Source organism: Frankliniella occidentalis, unplaced genomic scaffold (genome assembly GCF_000697945.3).
Source record: "Frankliniella occidentalis isolate FOCC.00 unplaced genomic scaffold, Focc_3.1 Scaffold353, whole genome shotgun sequence".
In the NCBI taxonomy this organism is placed as follows: Eukaryota; Metazoa; Arthropoda; class Insecta; order Thysanoptera; family Thripidae; genus Frankliniella; species Frankliniella occidentalis.
In genome coordinates this window covers 235,863-249,900 of record NW_026267476.1, presented here as the reverse complement: position 1 = coordinate 249,900, position 14,038 = coordinate 235,863, and the positions used below count along the sequence as shown (strand labels likewise).

At 58.8% G+C, this 14,038-nt stretch overlaps 1 protein-coding gene and 1 long non-coding RNA gene across 2 annotated transcripts in view; one reads left to right on the top strand and one right to left on the bottom strand.

Moving 5' to 3' along the window:
* Positions 1–1,774, bottom strand: part of LOC127751129 (uncharacterized) — a 28,478-nt gene extending 26,704 nt beyond the window's left edge. The window contains exon 1 of the mRNA XM_052274217.1: positions 1,717–1,774. The gene's annotated coding sequence lies outside the window, so the exon portion shown is untranslated. The remainder of the gene's footprint in view (positions 1–1,716) is intronic.
* Positions 1,775–4,076: 2,302 nt separating this feature from the next.
* On the top strand, positions 4,077–6,315 carry LOC127751128 (uncharacterized). The gene is made up of 3 exons (XR_008011987.1): positions 4,077–4,261; positions 5,307–5,731; positions 5,826–6,315. It is a non-coding gene; the product is annotated as an uncharacterized LOC127751128 (long non-coding RNA).
* Positions 6,316–14,038: the final 7,723 nt, after the last annotated feature.

Sequence of the window (14,038 nt, the reverse complement as noted above, 5' to 3'; positions counted from 1 at the left end):
GGGGGGCTACTTCCAACTCAGTGGAGGAGATAAGCAATATTGCCGCATCTTCGAGGCGTGGCGCAGCGTGGCTCGGGGCAATGCTTCATCGCGTCTTCATCGAGCCATGTGGATGAAGGGGGGAAAGGGATGGGGGAAGCAAACTGACAGATGTGTGGGCGGCCGAGCTGATGCAGCCGGACCAATTTTTCCCTCGTTTCCAGCACAGGAAGGATTTGGCCGAACGAGCAGGCGGCACAACCACAACATCATCACAGCATGAACGTAACAGTTACTCCGTCAGATGAGGTTTTAAGCATCTTTGGGCGCTCACTTTTTAGTGAGTCAAAATCAGCTGGCGTTGGCGGATTCGCACGCAGGTTCCCCTCTCCCTCCCCGCCGCCGACGCCGCCGCAGCCGCGCTGGCACTGGCACAGCCATCCCTTTCAGTTGGCTTATTCAAAAGGCTCCCCGCTCTGTGGGATTGCTATCGGCTTAATAAGGCGAGTGCGTCTGGTCTCGGAAACTTACACTGCGGCGAAAATCCTCCGCGGCTCCAGTCTCCTCCAATCGGACAGAGTTGTCCACTCTCTCGCTCTCGCTCCTCCGCCTCCTCGCGTGAGGCTCGCAGCCTTAAAGAGGGACGGGGCAATTATAACCCAAGCGGCTCAACGCGGCGTGGCGCGGGGCGGAGCGGCGAGGACGAATTTCCGCCCTCCGCCTGCTACGACTCAATGGTACTCATGTTCTGCTCGGTGGGTTTCCTTATCTTATATTTTGATTAACTTTACCTTTTTTCCCCCCTTCGCTTATGACACTTCAGGTATTACCGAGGGTAATACCCATGCCGAGACGCTCGAGTGAGTGAGTAAAAGCTGCGCGCGGTGGTCGGCCTTATAACGAGATTGACCCCGAAATACCCTCAAAGTCAAGCCGATCCATTGTTTAGAAAACAAAAATAGAAAGAAAAAAACACATCAGCACGGGAGAATGAATGCCAAATGGGAGCCAGTCACCGTGGAAATTTAATATCTCCTCTTTCGTCTTATTTCGGCGGCTTTCTTCCCAGTTTTAGGTGTCCGGGATTCGGGGGCCCCTCTCTCCCCTCATCCGTATCACGTAATCAGTCAAAGTTAAAGTTGATCTTGTGCCATCTTATTGTTTTCTCTCTCTTCTGTCCACCGCGCTCCCTCCGAATTACCGGGGGGCTCGCTTTCAAGCGATAGCTTCCTTCAGTTGAAAAGAAATGCGTCGCAGAAAAAAGAAAGAAATAATAACGCGCGGGCCTGAAGACAAGACCACGTCTGTAACTCCACTCCATCGTCAGCTGCCAGCTGCGGCACCAGCTATCAGCAGAGGCTCCAAAAAGTTTTATTGTTTTATGTTTTGATTCGCGGAGAAAGAAATGGTGAAGAAGAAGCGAGGAACTCGCCATCATCAAGGGGAGACGGGGGATTAATCAAATTCGGGCAAGTTTGTAAATCCCGAGCTGATGTCAACCATCTAGTAGTGCGTGTGCACCGAGTGAGCAGCACTATAAGAGGTCGATGAATCTGACGGACAAATTGCCTCTTCTACTAATTTGATGACATTAAACTACTTCCTGCAGGAAGCTGTCAGCTGTCCACCGCCGTACGACAGGAAATACGAACACCCTTCCTGTTCACCCTCGTGCAACCACGCGCACGCACACGTCCAGAGCTTCGCGCAAATCCTGTAAAACATGACTTACGCTACCTTTTATGTCCGTTGCACTCCAGTTTCCGTCGCGCCCGCCGCAGCACCGCACGGGCGGCGTTTTTGTTTTTTCTTCCCCTTTTTTATCGATGCTTCCGAGCGAGGTGTTGCGCGGTGCGCCTGCGGCTGGCGAGGGTGTATGGAGGGGGGGGGGGAGGGTGCGCAGGGAGGCAACGCGCTATTGGACGGCCGAGGCTGCAGACTGTGGCAGCGTCGCCTCAAAGCCGCGAGCAAAATTATTAATCCAGATCAAAGCCCGCCCGTTCCGTCCGTGGCGTACCCCTCCCGGCCGCGCCCCGCCGCGCCCCGCAGAAGTGCAGCCGCGAGCAGCCGAGCAGCCGGCGGCGGGCGCGGACATTAGCCGAGGAGACCTTAGCGGAACACACCCATGCCTTATGCAACACCCGTCCAGCGTAAATATTTTGTGTGCGGCGGAGGGGCAGTGGGGCGGGGTGAGGTGGGGCGGGGCGGGGCGGGGCGCGTATGGAGGGATGGGCACTACCTCAGCCCGCAGCTGGGAAGAGGGTGGAGGGCACATTGCGGCCGAGTAGTGTGGGTGCGGAGGCCCATATCACGGAGGATCCTTCGAAGACGCTACGAGGTTACTATTGATTATTTTAGTGTTTTTCTTTTTCAGCGGTGGACGGCGGAAGGCGAGGGGTGCGGCAGTTCGGTGCCAATGAGAGTTCACGGAGGAAAATAAAGGCGGCGGAGTGCGCGCCTGATGCAGCGACAACTCCTCAGAGTTTAAAAGTGAAACTGACAAAAAGGTAAACATAACTTTTTCTTTTTCTCTGGGCAAGTGTGCAAATATTTGCATACTCTTGGATTTTTGTGTGCCCAACGAGATAGCTGAAATAAAATGGTTTAACTTTCTTTCTTTCACATTTCTTGCCTTATTTTAGCGACATTGGCGAGGCAAGTGCGACGCGACGAGGCGAGTGTGCCGTGCGGGGGCAGGGTCCGGGCCGGGCCCGGGCAGGGCGGCAGCGGGTGGTGGTTTTGCCCGTTGGCTCGTGCTTTTACTTAACGCTTGCCGGGCTGCGCCTTGAGGCCGGGCGGCCCAAAGGCAGCAGGCGCGAGGAGGCGCGCGGAGAAACTTTTCCCATTCAGTCGGTCTTTGGCACATGCTGCGGCCCCCCGCTGGTGCGGCCCGGGCCGCGACCATCATCGGAATCATGTTTGCCTTTCCTTGCCTTGGGGGAGAAGGGGGAGGGGGGCAATATCCCCTTCCTGCTCTCGCCAATTATCTCATAGAAATGCCATGATTTTGCAATAAAAACCTCCCCTCGCTGCACGCCGCCGGCTCGGCGGTTCTCCGCGTTACAGGATGCCTATAGCTGCGTCTCCGCGTCTCCTCGCCGTGCTGCAGCCGCTGCAGCTCCCGCACGACAATGTCCCGCGAGCCCGGGCCCGCCGCGCCCCTTCTCTGCCTCGAGCTTTCTCGCCACTCGCGACCGCCCCGCCCTACACGACAATGACTCCCCTGGTATGCCCTCCAGGGCTCCCCACGGCTCTCCAGGGCTCTCCAGGGCTCTCATCTCCACTCCACGAGCCGGTGCACCCTGCGCCGCAGCACATCCCTCTGAACAGGCTGCCTTCCTTTCTGATTGTGTCTCTGCCTCTTACATTTTCTCCCCACCCACTGCACACACACTCACGCAGCTCCGAGTGCGGAGTCGCCTGGAGGCGAAACTCCTCCACTGCGAATAAAACTAATTACGACTCTGCTCCTCCAGTCGGACCTCGGCCCGGACCGGACCGGACGTCTCTTCGGGGAGGAAAGAAATGAGGACCGCGAGAATGGCAGAGAGGGAGCGAAAAGGAAGAAGGGGAAAGAGTACGAGAAGAGAGCGGGAGAGCGGAAAGGAGGGGGGGAGAATGACACAGGAAAAGCAAAGGGCCAGTGCCAGTGGCAACACAAAACGCTGTCCCGTGTGCCCTTCTAGCTGTGCGGGGCCCGGGCCGGCTCGGCTGACCCCACTCCTTCGTAATGAAAGTAAGAGTAAGTGCCAGTGAGGGGCGGGGCGGGGCGGGGTGCAGTGCCTGGGGCGAGCCTGGAACAGCTTGGCCGGCGGGCACGGCGGGCGGCCAGTGGTAGGCAGCCAGTGGTAGGGTAGGCAGCCGTAGGCAGCGGTGGGACTCTCGAAGCTAATCTAATCTCATCCGCTGACTCAAGCTATTTGCATATCGATTCCGTCGCGCGCAGACGTGGTGTCGTCATGGCGAGCAGAGAGGCCGTTGCCACCGAGGGGCGCCGAACCTCCCGGCGGCAGGGCGTTGTGCATACACGGGACGCACCGCTCCCGGCCCCGGCCCCGGCCCCGGCGTGGCGTCGCCATTTGGAGTCGCCGCGATGACAGGGGAAGAGGAATCACTTGAGCCCCTCGCCTCAGCGCGCCTCATAGCACAGCGCGTCCACAAGAGAGTGGGACGAGGAAAGGAAAGGTTCACTGGCAGATAATTCATTTTACGAGCTAGCGAGAAGTCAAAGGCGGACGAACTCAAACCTAACCCGCCAATGATCGCGTCGGCGAATATTAAGGTAATTTGGAGTCGTGCCCGGTTATTATAAAATATTCCCATTTTTTCCCCTCTTGTTTTCCGTGGATTTGGTGGTTCCCGCGGGGGTTGGGGAGGGGGGAGGGGCGGTTTCTTGACGCTTGGCAGCGCCGGTGAGCCGGTCGGCTCGAAAGGTCGTTAGGAGAATCCAAGTCGTTCTGTCATTCCATTCCACCCCATGAGCGTCGCTGCTCTGCCTGGCGGCGGCGCGCAGCGAAGCGCGGTGCGTGGCGCTCCGACCGAGTACAGACTACAAAGAAGTAAGTCACCTTACTTCCTTCGAGACGGCGGAGGAGACGTTCTGGACGATCCTGGGCGGCTCTGGCTAACAAGACGAAAGAAAGGGATCTAGAGAAAGACAGGGCCTTCCGTCCTCTTCCACCCCATATCCGCTCCGGCTCCGGTCGTGGCGAAGTGGTGACCTCTCTGTCCTGCGCGTCTTCTTTGTACTCTTCAAGCCTCACCTCCCCCCCCCCCACTTGTATAAGAAACATTTCGTTAAATATAAGCATTCCTACTACGAGGCCTTTTTTTTAACTGGGTGATAATACCGTAAATTACAATAAAAAACAACAAATGTTCTGTTTTTTTTTTTAAAAAATTCGCAATAAACTTGTACACTGCCCCTCTATCCATTGCCCTTCTCTGGCAACGGCGTTAAAACAGAAAAAAAAGTTCGCAGAAAAAAAACCGTTACGGACGCTTTCTCTGTCTCTCTCATCTGCGTGTTTTTCTGTCCGGCACGCGAGGCGCGAGTCGGCAGGCCCATAGCGACAGGCCGTGCGACGCGAAACGAGCTGCGAAAGCCGAAACTGAAAGCACTCCGCGCTCCGTCGCGGAGCCTGGCGGAGCCTGGCGGAGCCTGGCGGAGCAGCGCTGGCCAAGGCCCTTCTCCCCATTTGCGCTGCCCCGGCGTCGTCGGCGCTGCCCACCCTGGCCCTCTGGCCCGGCCGGGCGCCCATCGCCAACACGCCCTTCTTTCGCGTTGGCGAGTCTTTACACTGACTCCCGCCTGTTACTTGTTTCAGCCGGGACGGGGTTAAACGGCTTCCAAAAAGTTGCGCTGCGCCTCCATCATGATGCTCCTCGGGGGCTCCTCGTCCGTCGGCCAAGCCAGGCCGAGCCGGCGGGCCGAGCCGTAAGTCGCGAAGAGTTGGGCCGGGCCGAGGCCGAGGCCCAGGCCGAGGCCCAGGCCGAGGCCCCGTCACGCCGCTGTAAAGCTTCATTACTGGCACTTAGGCCCTTTGAAGGGCTTGAATAAAGTGGCTCCGTTACGTTATCCGCTCGCCCCATTTGCCCCTCCGCCGCCGTGGCGCGCCGCTCGTGCGGAGGCACCGGGGGAAGCGGCCGTGCGAAAACGAATTTAAGCATCGGAGCAGTGGCGGCATGAAAACATCTTCAAGTATTCCGTTTGCGAATATCACGTCACTCTCCGTTCCGAAATCTTATCAGGGTAGTCGTCTTAAGATTGAATTTTACGTTGTTTTTCCTACAGTAAAGGTTTTTTTTTTTTTTAAATGAAAGGATTTATAATGCTCACGACGCAGGCACGGCAAAGCAACGGCAACGGCTGGGACCTGCACGGGGTTGTTAGACGCAGCCCGACGGGTGCGATATTGCAAAATGCATCGTTGACGTGAGCGCAGGACGCGGCGTGTGCGCTGACGTCCCCCCACAGACTGACTGACGCCTCTGTCATCACCGCCACTGTCTGCCCTCCACGGCGCCCTGCTGCTGCCGCTGCTACTGTGGGTCCCTGCATTGTCGATCCGCCCACCGTTATGCCACCGGTGCTCCTCCTTCTGACAATCCCTCGCATAATACGAATGGGGGAGGGGGCGGGGAATCCCCCAAATAGTGGGAAAGTGCTTCGGGTGGAAATAGAGTCTATTTTGTTTTCAAAGTTACCACTATATTGCAGATCCCGAGTGTGAGTTTTGCTAGTTTTTCTTAGTTTTCCTAGTACCGTAATAATTATACTTCAAAAACGCGGGCAGCCGCTCAGGAGCAAGTGTGGAGGTGTAGCTTGTACTTAATTTGCCGATAATACACCGATCACTAGGACCGTCAATGAGCACATTATTACCTCACAGAACCCGCGTAATCGCCAGGTAAAACAGAACGCCACCCCCCCCCCCCCACCTCACCCACACACTTTTCAATGGTTCGCTTAAATTCGAGTTGAAAACAGTCCCGGTACCCGAATATTTTTAGTCATGAGTATCGCTAGTCGCAAATATTTCCAGGCGTGAATATCAGCTTATTGTTAGCATATTGTTGGTCTGAGCAACGGTCAGTGCCTAATCTCCCGGCACCCATGTCAGGTGCAGGGCAGGGCGCCCGGCGGGCGGCAGTGTCCGCGCCCGCGAGCCGCGGGGATGCAACCTGACACCCGGCGGCCGAAGCTTCGCGACGAAAGCAGGGAAGGGGGCAGTTCGGAGCCAGGTGACGTGGTGCGTGGACGTGAGGAGACCGCGAGTGTTTCTAGCTGGGCTGAACCCTGACCTGGACCTGTTGACATCAGTGATATCCGCAGGACCATCGAGGAGCCATGACGAGACTGAGGTAGTTCTACCACTCCCCGCGTCTGCAGATGGGTGTCATCGGGTCGAGTACAGTGGTACTTAGGATAGCTACACTTTAAATCAGGGGTGTAGAGCAACTGTGCGACTTTAGTTGAGCGACCCTAGAACCAGTGGGACTTCAGTTGCACAGTTGGTGGACACCCTCGATTTACAGTGTAGGTTAGGCAGGGTGTGGTGCTATTCAATGGAATGCCCTCACTGTAAATCGAGGGTGTCCACCAACCAACTGTGCTTGTTTCAAGTGCCCTCTGACACAAGATCAAATTTACTCTTTAATCAAGCTAAAACTTCCTTTCAAATAAGAGAAAAATGTTATTCCCAAAACAAAATTGCATTGTTTCAATGGTAAATTTCATCTTGTGTCAGCTTTCACTTGAATCAGGCAACTATTTTGCTGGGTGCACACTCCACCTCGAATTGGTGGTGTCTTTTCCATTCACTCCCTAACCAAACCAGGTTCTTGAGGCTTTGGGTGATTTTGCTAATTTCTTCATTTCGCGACTTTTTGCAAGGCGTACCGATCGACAAACAGAAAGATTAGCCTGTGTCAACCTATCCGACTAAAATCTTCTTGCGCTGGCCTGGTAGCGTTAGTGACGAGCGCCTGAGAGGCGGGCATCCCCGTCGCGCACGCAAGCTTAACAGAGCTGCCTACCCGCTAGGCGCTCTCGGTGGCGTAGTGGGGGGAGCAGTGCTCAGCGCCTGGCAGGCAGGCAGCCCCGCCGCGCACGCAAGCTTAACAGAGCTGCCTACCCGCTAGGCGCTCTCGGTGGCGTGGTGGGGGGAGCAGGGAGCAGTGCTGAGCGCCTGGCAGGCAGGTAGCCCCGCCGCGCACGAGAGCTTAACAGAGCTGCCTACCCGCTAGGCGCTCTCGGTGGCGTGGTGGGGGGAGCAGTGCTGAGCGCCTGGCAGGCAGGCAGCCCCGCCGCGCACGGGAGCTTAACAGAGCTGCCTACCCGCTAGGCGCTCACGGTGGCGTGGTGGGGGGAGCAGTGCTGAGCGCCTGACAGGCAGGCAGCCCCGCCGCGCACGGGAGCTTGACAGAGCTGCCTACCCGCTAGGCGCTCACGGTGGCGTGGTGGGGGGAGCAGTGCTGAGCGCCTGACAGGCAGGCAGCCCCGCCGCGCACGGGAGCTTAACAGAGCTGCCTACCCGCTAGGCGCCACCACCGACGTGGTGATGGAGTGTCGTGCTGAGCGCCTGAGAGGCAGGCATCCCCGTCGCGCACAGGAGCTTAACAGAGCTGCCTACCTGACAGGCGCTCCCGCTGCCCCGCGTGGCCTGCCCTCCTGGCGCCGCACCGACTGAGGCTGCATTACTGGTTACTGGGGGGAGGGGGGTTGGCGTACGGCGGGAGAGTTTGCCAAGCCACATCGTGTCAGTGGAACTTGGGACTCGAGTCAGCCGCGAGTCAGCCGGGAATCAGCTTCTCTTCTCCAACGCTCGTCTAAAGCCTACCCCGCCTACCCCTCCCTATCCCCTCCCCCTCATTCGCCACCACGCAGACAAAAGCCTCCTGTGCGCATAGGGCCCCCGACCTCTCGTATCCCCCGCAAATATCAGGACAGAGAAAAAAGCCCTGCCTCGCCGTACCCACATGACATAAGGAACCATTATTTTCTTACATTTTCCACGAAAATATTTTTTTGTCAGATTTCACACTAGACCCGAACTCAAATTTTCTCAAAGTCTTGTCGACCGTTTGTCATTCCAAGCTAAAGAAACATGACGCACGGCGTAATTATACGGAAGCGGTATTTTCGTTTCCAGTACCGACGGGTGGGTCGGAATGGGACCCGGAAGTGGCGCCCTGACCCTCGCCCCGCCCTGGGCCGAAATAAAGTGTCGGGTCGCGGGTCGCGGGTCGCGGTGTAAAAGCGCGGGGACGAGCGGTGAGCGCGCGCTGTGCGGCCGCAGCCGGCGGCTGTGACAAAAGGAATTGACATGCAAGCAGACCCAGATCTGGCCTCAGTCCCAGGACCACTTGCCAAGAAGGGTCGTGCCGAAGGGCCCCGCTCCCTCCCTCGCCAGGGCCAGGGCGTTGCGCCCCGCGCCCCGCCGACTCGCGTCGTCCTTTCCGCGAACGCCCCTTTCACCGCGGCCTTCGTCCGCCTTCGTCACGCCACGCCAGGCTGCTGCCCCTGTCCGCCCTGCGCTGCAGTTCAGAATGCACGAAGCCCGCACGATCAACAGCATCACTTTGACCGCAGAAAGAGATAGAAATAAGAGATACGCGGACGCGCGAGAGACAGACGGAGGAGGGGGCCCCCTGCTCTCGTGACCGCCTCATCAAAAGGACCCGGCGGCGCCCGGAGACCAGGCGGAGCAGGCAGGCGGAGGCGGGTGTGGCGGAGGATAATGGCGAATGAAAGTGCGATATCCAGCAGGGGAGTGGCGTCCTGGCACGGGGCGGCGTGGAGCGCACGGTTACGTGGCCAACAACAAACTTAGGAGGAGCCAGCAGCAAACACACCACTCCTGGAGATAACCGCGACGAGAGTCGTCCGCCAAAATAATAAGTGACGATAATTTCCGAAGGAAAAAGTTTAGTGTTGCTCACTCGGAACAAAAAGTTCCGCCGGTGCCAGGACACATAACAGACGTAGCGCGCGCGCGCGCACACACACCTACACCTACACACACACACACACACACACAACTTACACAGCGCCACTCATTGCGGCCATGCGGTAACATTTTACTTACTTTAATGTGAGCCAGCGTCCCCCGTACGCGTAATAAAGGAGAGGACCACGCCGCGAGAGAGTAAAGGAGAGGGGAGAGGGTTGGAGTGGGGGGAGCATCCCCAGCGACTGCACGGCCTGAATACGGGATGAGACGACACTAGCAGTACACACACATCCCCGGCGCATCACCTACATCAGCGTGGACGCCCCCCCCCCAACCTCCTCCCCTTCCCATTTTCCTCCCCGTCCGAGCTGAGCTCGTCCTCCCCGTCCGCCTCCAGCCGGCCCCGGCCGGCGCTGCCCGGACCCGTCCCGTCATCATTCTGTGTGTTTGCCGAGAGAGTTAGTGTATACTTGTTCGCAGCGCCAGTGTAACGCCAGCCTCACCACCTCCCGCAGAAAGGAGACGATGATGATCTCGACGACGACAAAAGAGGAAGGACTGAGTAAGGTCCCGTGGAGAAAGAGAAGGGAGTGCGCGGAGTATGGTGCAAGTCAGTCCGCGCTGCCTTTCAGTCGCGTTCAGGACTTTTTTCCACACCCACCGCAGCTTTTCGCAGCTATTTTTTTTGTGGTGCAGCCGCGAGCTGTGACACGCTGACAGGCTGACAGCGGGCCCCGGGGGCCAGGCCCCCTGACCCAACCTGGCCGCGGCCTCCCGCCCGCCGCAGAGGCAGGAGCTGCGATCCGCTGATAACGAGAGTTTGCCCGAGTTTGCCGGCCTCGATACTTGCGGTTTCGGCGGAGCCGATGAGCCAACGCGACCTGGCCTGGACCTGCCCGACGTCAGTGCTGCGCTGTAGCGGCCGCGCGGCGCGCGGTGTCCTTTTGGCAAATATTGGCGGTGCGTTTAGCGCGGGCGGACCCGGCGGTCGGGCGGAGCGGGGGGCGGAGCCGGGTTAGTTGGTGGACAGAGGGGTCCTATCTCCCCTTTTGTGCGGTGAACTGCATATCATCGGCACGAGTGGGCCGGCCGCCCTCGTTTACCTCGCGGTGTTTGGTCCGCCCCAGCCCCCGCCCACCACCCCCATGTAAGCACATATCACTTTTCAAAGGGCTGTGGGCGGGGCAGGGCGGGGCAGGACGGCAGCCTCAACCCTATATCACAAAGCAGAGACCTCGGCGCTAGCTCGGCGATCGCATAGCGCCATATTTTATTCCTTTTCTGTCTGCTCGGGCTGCCGCAGCGGAGAGTACAGTTGGGGGTGCTCCTGCCCCGACCCCGACCCACCATCGTAACTTACGTGATGACAATCGTCTACTCTTTTCGAGAAAAAACTCGAGCTCTGACAATAGACAGCTAAAAGGAACCCCCAGCGATGTGAGTTGGCTTAGATGGCAGGCACTCTGGCCGCCGTCCTCTTCGCCAGAATCTCCGCCAGATTCGCTGCCTATCCGGCATCCAGTCACAATGTCAAAGCCAGCCTCCTGACCTGGTGCCGGTGCCGAGGAGCCGAACGATCCGATCCAAGCGAGTGGCAGTCCGGACAGGGCCGTCAGCGCCGCTCGCCGCGGGCCCTGGCCCCCGCAGCTCGCTGTGGCCTGTCGTTGCCTCTGAAGGCGCCGACAACCGGCAGCTATAGCAAACTGAACTATTTTCCCTCCAAAATAAGCCCGTCAGTTAAGTGATGTGCCCCCGAGGCGCACGGCGAGCGGTGGTCGAGCAGAGGGCTCGCCTCGCCGCCGTTGGGATATAATCACCAGGGACGGTCATGGTTCGACTGCTGGCGGAGCGGCGCGGCGCAGCGCACACCCGCTCCAATTTCCAATTGACAAAAGCAGTGGAGCAGACGACGCAACGCGCTCGGCCGGGCGGCACCAGCAGCGCAGCCCGGCGCAGCCAGCGACCAGCAGGACCAATCCGCGCGCCATTTCCTCATTTTCCGCGTTCAAATCTCCCATTTCCGGTCACACATTCAATGCGCGCGGAACCAATCTCCTGCTGCTGCTGTGGCTCCTGTCGCCCCTGCCCCTGTCAGCAACCCCCCGATCACGGCGCCCCACCCTGCCCCGCCCGCCCCTCCTAGCGGTGCCCGCTGCTCGTGCGGCTGACGGGCAGCAGCACCGAGCGGGCTGAGCTGGGCGGCAGTTTGTCGAGCGCGCGTTGGCGAAGGCTACAGCCCCTGCTCCAGCGGGGGGATTTACCTGCCGCAGCCGACCCGACCCACCACCTCTCTGGCAAACTTTTGCAGCGCTAATTAAAACAAGTACCCGTGAACAACAAGGCAGAACTAAGCGAGGGTGGAAAGGGATACACCGAAACAACATCAAACACTTACGTAAAGTGAGCCTCAGGGAGGCACAAGGGCCACTAGTTACCAATGACAGCAGTTCCTATAACAGGTAGCTGAATAACCACTCACTTGTGGGTTGTGTCTTATATTGTATCATATGAAGGCGTGCGGGGACTGCCTACCGTGTAACTAACTACCGACGTTTCTCATTTTCATCATTCGAGTAATTACAATCTCTCGAAATAGACCACCTCAGCGCAGAGGTGGCCACTGATCACTATTGAGAGTAACGGGGTCTTACCTGGTTGGATTTCGCCTGGCTGGACTGCGGACCAAAGCTGCCCGTCAGTGGCGGCCCGTCACCCGACCACGCACCGCAGGCTGCCCTTGGCCGTCACTCTCCTCGTCACTCGCGCGTGGGCGCTAGCGCACCAGCGGGGGAAGGACCAGAGCGCGGCGGGACGCTCGCGGGGAGCTCGCCGGACGCGCGCTTTTCGAGTGGCCGCGGCTCTAGCGCGTCGCGACGCGACGGCGGGATGGGCGAGCAGACCGGGCAGACGCGCCTGCCTCGTCTGGCGGGGGCTGCGGCCGCGGTGCCGGTGGCGGGCGGGCGTCCCGGCGGGCAGCGCGGCGGGAGCGGCGCTACTAGGATTTATGAGTAGTAGTGAGCCAGCACGTGGACGGCGCGGGCCGGGGCACCGGCAGCCGGCGGCCGGGGATTCCGCGTCGAGATCACGGAAGAGGGTGGCTATTCAGGGCCAAAGTCGCCACGCGTCCCCGCGGGCTTCACGTGTCCTCGTCACGGGTGGTCCCGTCCCGTCACGTCGCGTCGCGTCACGTCACGTCCCGGGCCGTCACGCTGCGTGTACCGGGTCGCCGGGGGGTTGCTGTCCGTGGCTGAGCGGCCTGTGGGCGCGGTGGCGGCGGCGAGGCGAATGGGAGAGGAGGCGCGGCGCGGCCGGGACAGGACGGGACCCATCCCCCGCCGCAACCCCCGCCGCGCCCCCACCACCGCGCGCACCCCTCGCTGAGAACCTCACTCCCCCACCCCCACCCTTGGCTCGTAGTAGAGCAGCGAGGAGCCCGTAACCCCCCCCCCCCCCCTCTACAGCCGTTCCTCGGCCTCGGCACATCATAGGGGATGATGGCGCGGAGAGGGGAGGGGGGGCTGTGAGGAAATTAAAAGATGCCGCCCTGCATCTGAGGGGACACGGAGCGGAGGATGAGGGAGGGGGTAGCTCGGAGGAGCCGGGCGGGAGCCATAGCAAACGCATTAGCAGAGGGAGGGGGGAAGGGGTGGGTACCGGGCTGCAACATGTGATGTTAGAAAGTCTAGGAGAAAGAAACTGGGAAATATTTGCAGACTTCGGCGTTGCGGATCGCACTTAAGTTTTCGAAACTTTTGCCGTTTCATCCCAGTTGATACAGTAATGCCTCAATTTCGTATGCAGATTGAATTTAAAAATTGCAATTGCATCTTCAAAATGCCACTGCCCCTAGAGAAAGACATTTTTACTAAACTTTGACCCCGTAGTAACCGTCGAGTTGTCTTGGGTTCAAAGCGCCGAGGTTGTTAATGGTTATCAACGGAAGATACCACGTGTGACTTTAAATAGACTAGCCACCTCCGTTCAGGTGCGTTGTGCGATATGCGTCTTAAAGAGACTGCACAATCTCACGACTCAAACAAAGAATTTTTATCCGAGCAGTTGATCATTCTTAACCCAGTCCCACGTCATGCCCGAGACGAAAGGAGAGCGTGCGCGCGCGCGCGTTTGTATAACGTTTCACGTGAATATATTCTATTCTCCTAGCTTAAAATGTTAAACACGTCGCGAAATTGGCAGCTAAATATCATTTACCCCGTGGTTCGATATACGCCGAACTATGTGACCCAAACTTCGCAATGGGCTGCCAGGCACGAGAATCTCTAAGTCTTACCCCTGTCTCCTCTCCACCACTCCCTAAATTGGCGGGGGACCTGCCCTGCAGGCCCGGGGCGGCCGCCCGGCCAGCCTAACGAGCGTAATCTCATCGAAGAGCAATCATGGTCTTGTAACTCGGTGTGATGGGCCTGACGACACTACTGCCGCGCAAGCTCACCTCCGCGACACCCCGACACCCTTATCGCCCGCCCGCCTCCACTGTGCCGCGCTTCAGACGCCACACTCACGCCGCCAGCTGCACCCGTGAACATGATTCCGGGCCAACAGCGGAGCCAGTGGGTGTGCAACCCCCATAACCCATCGATCAG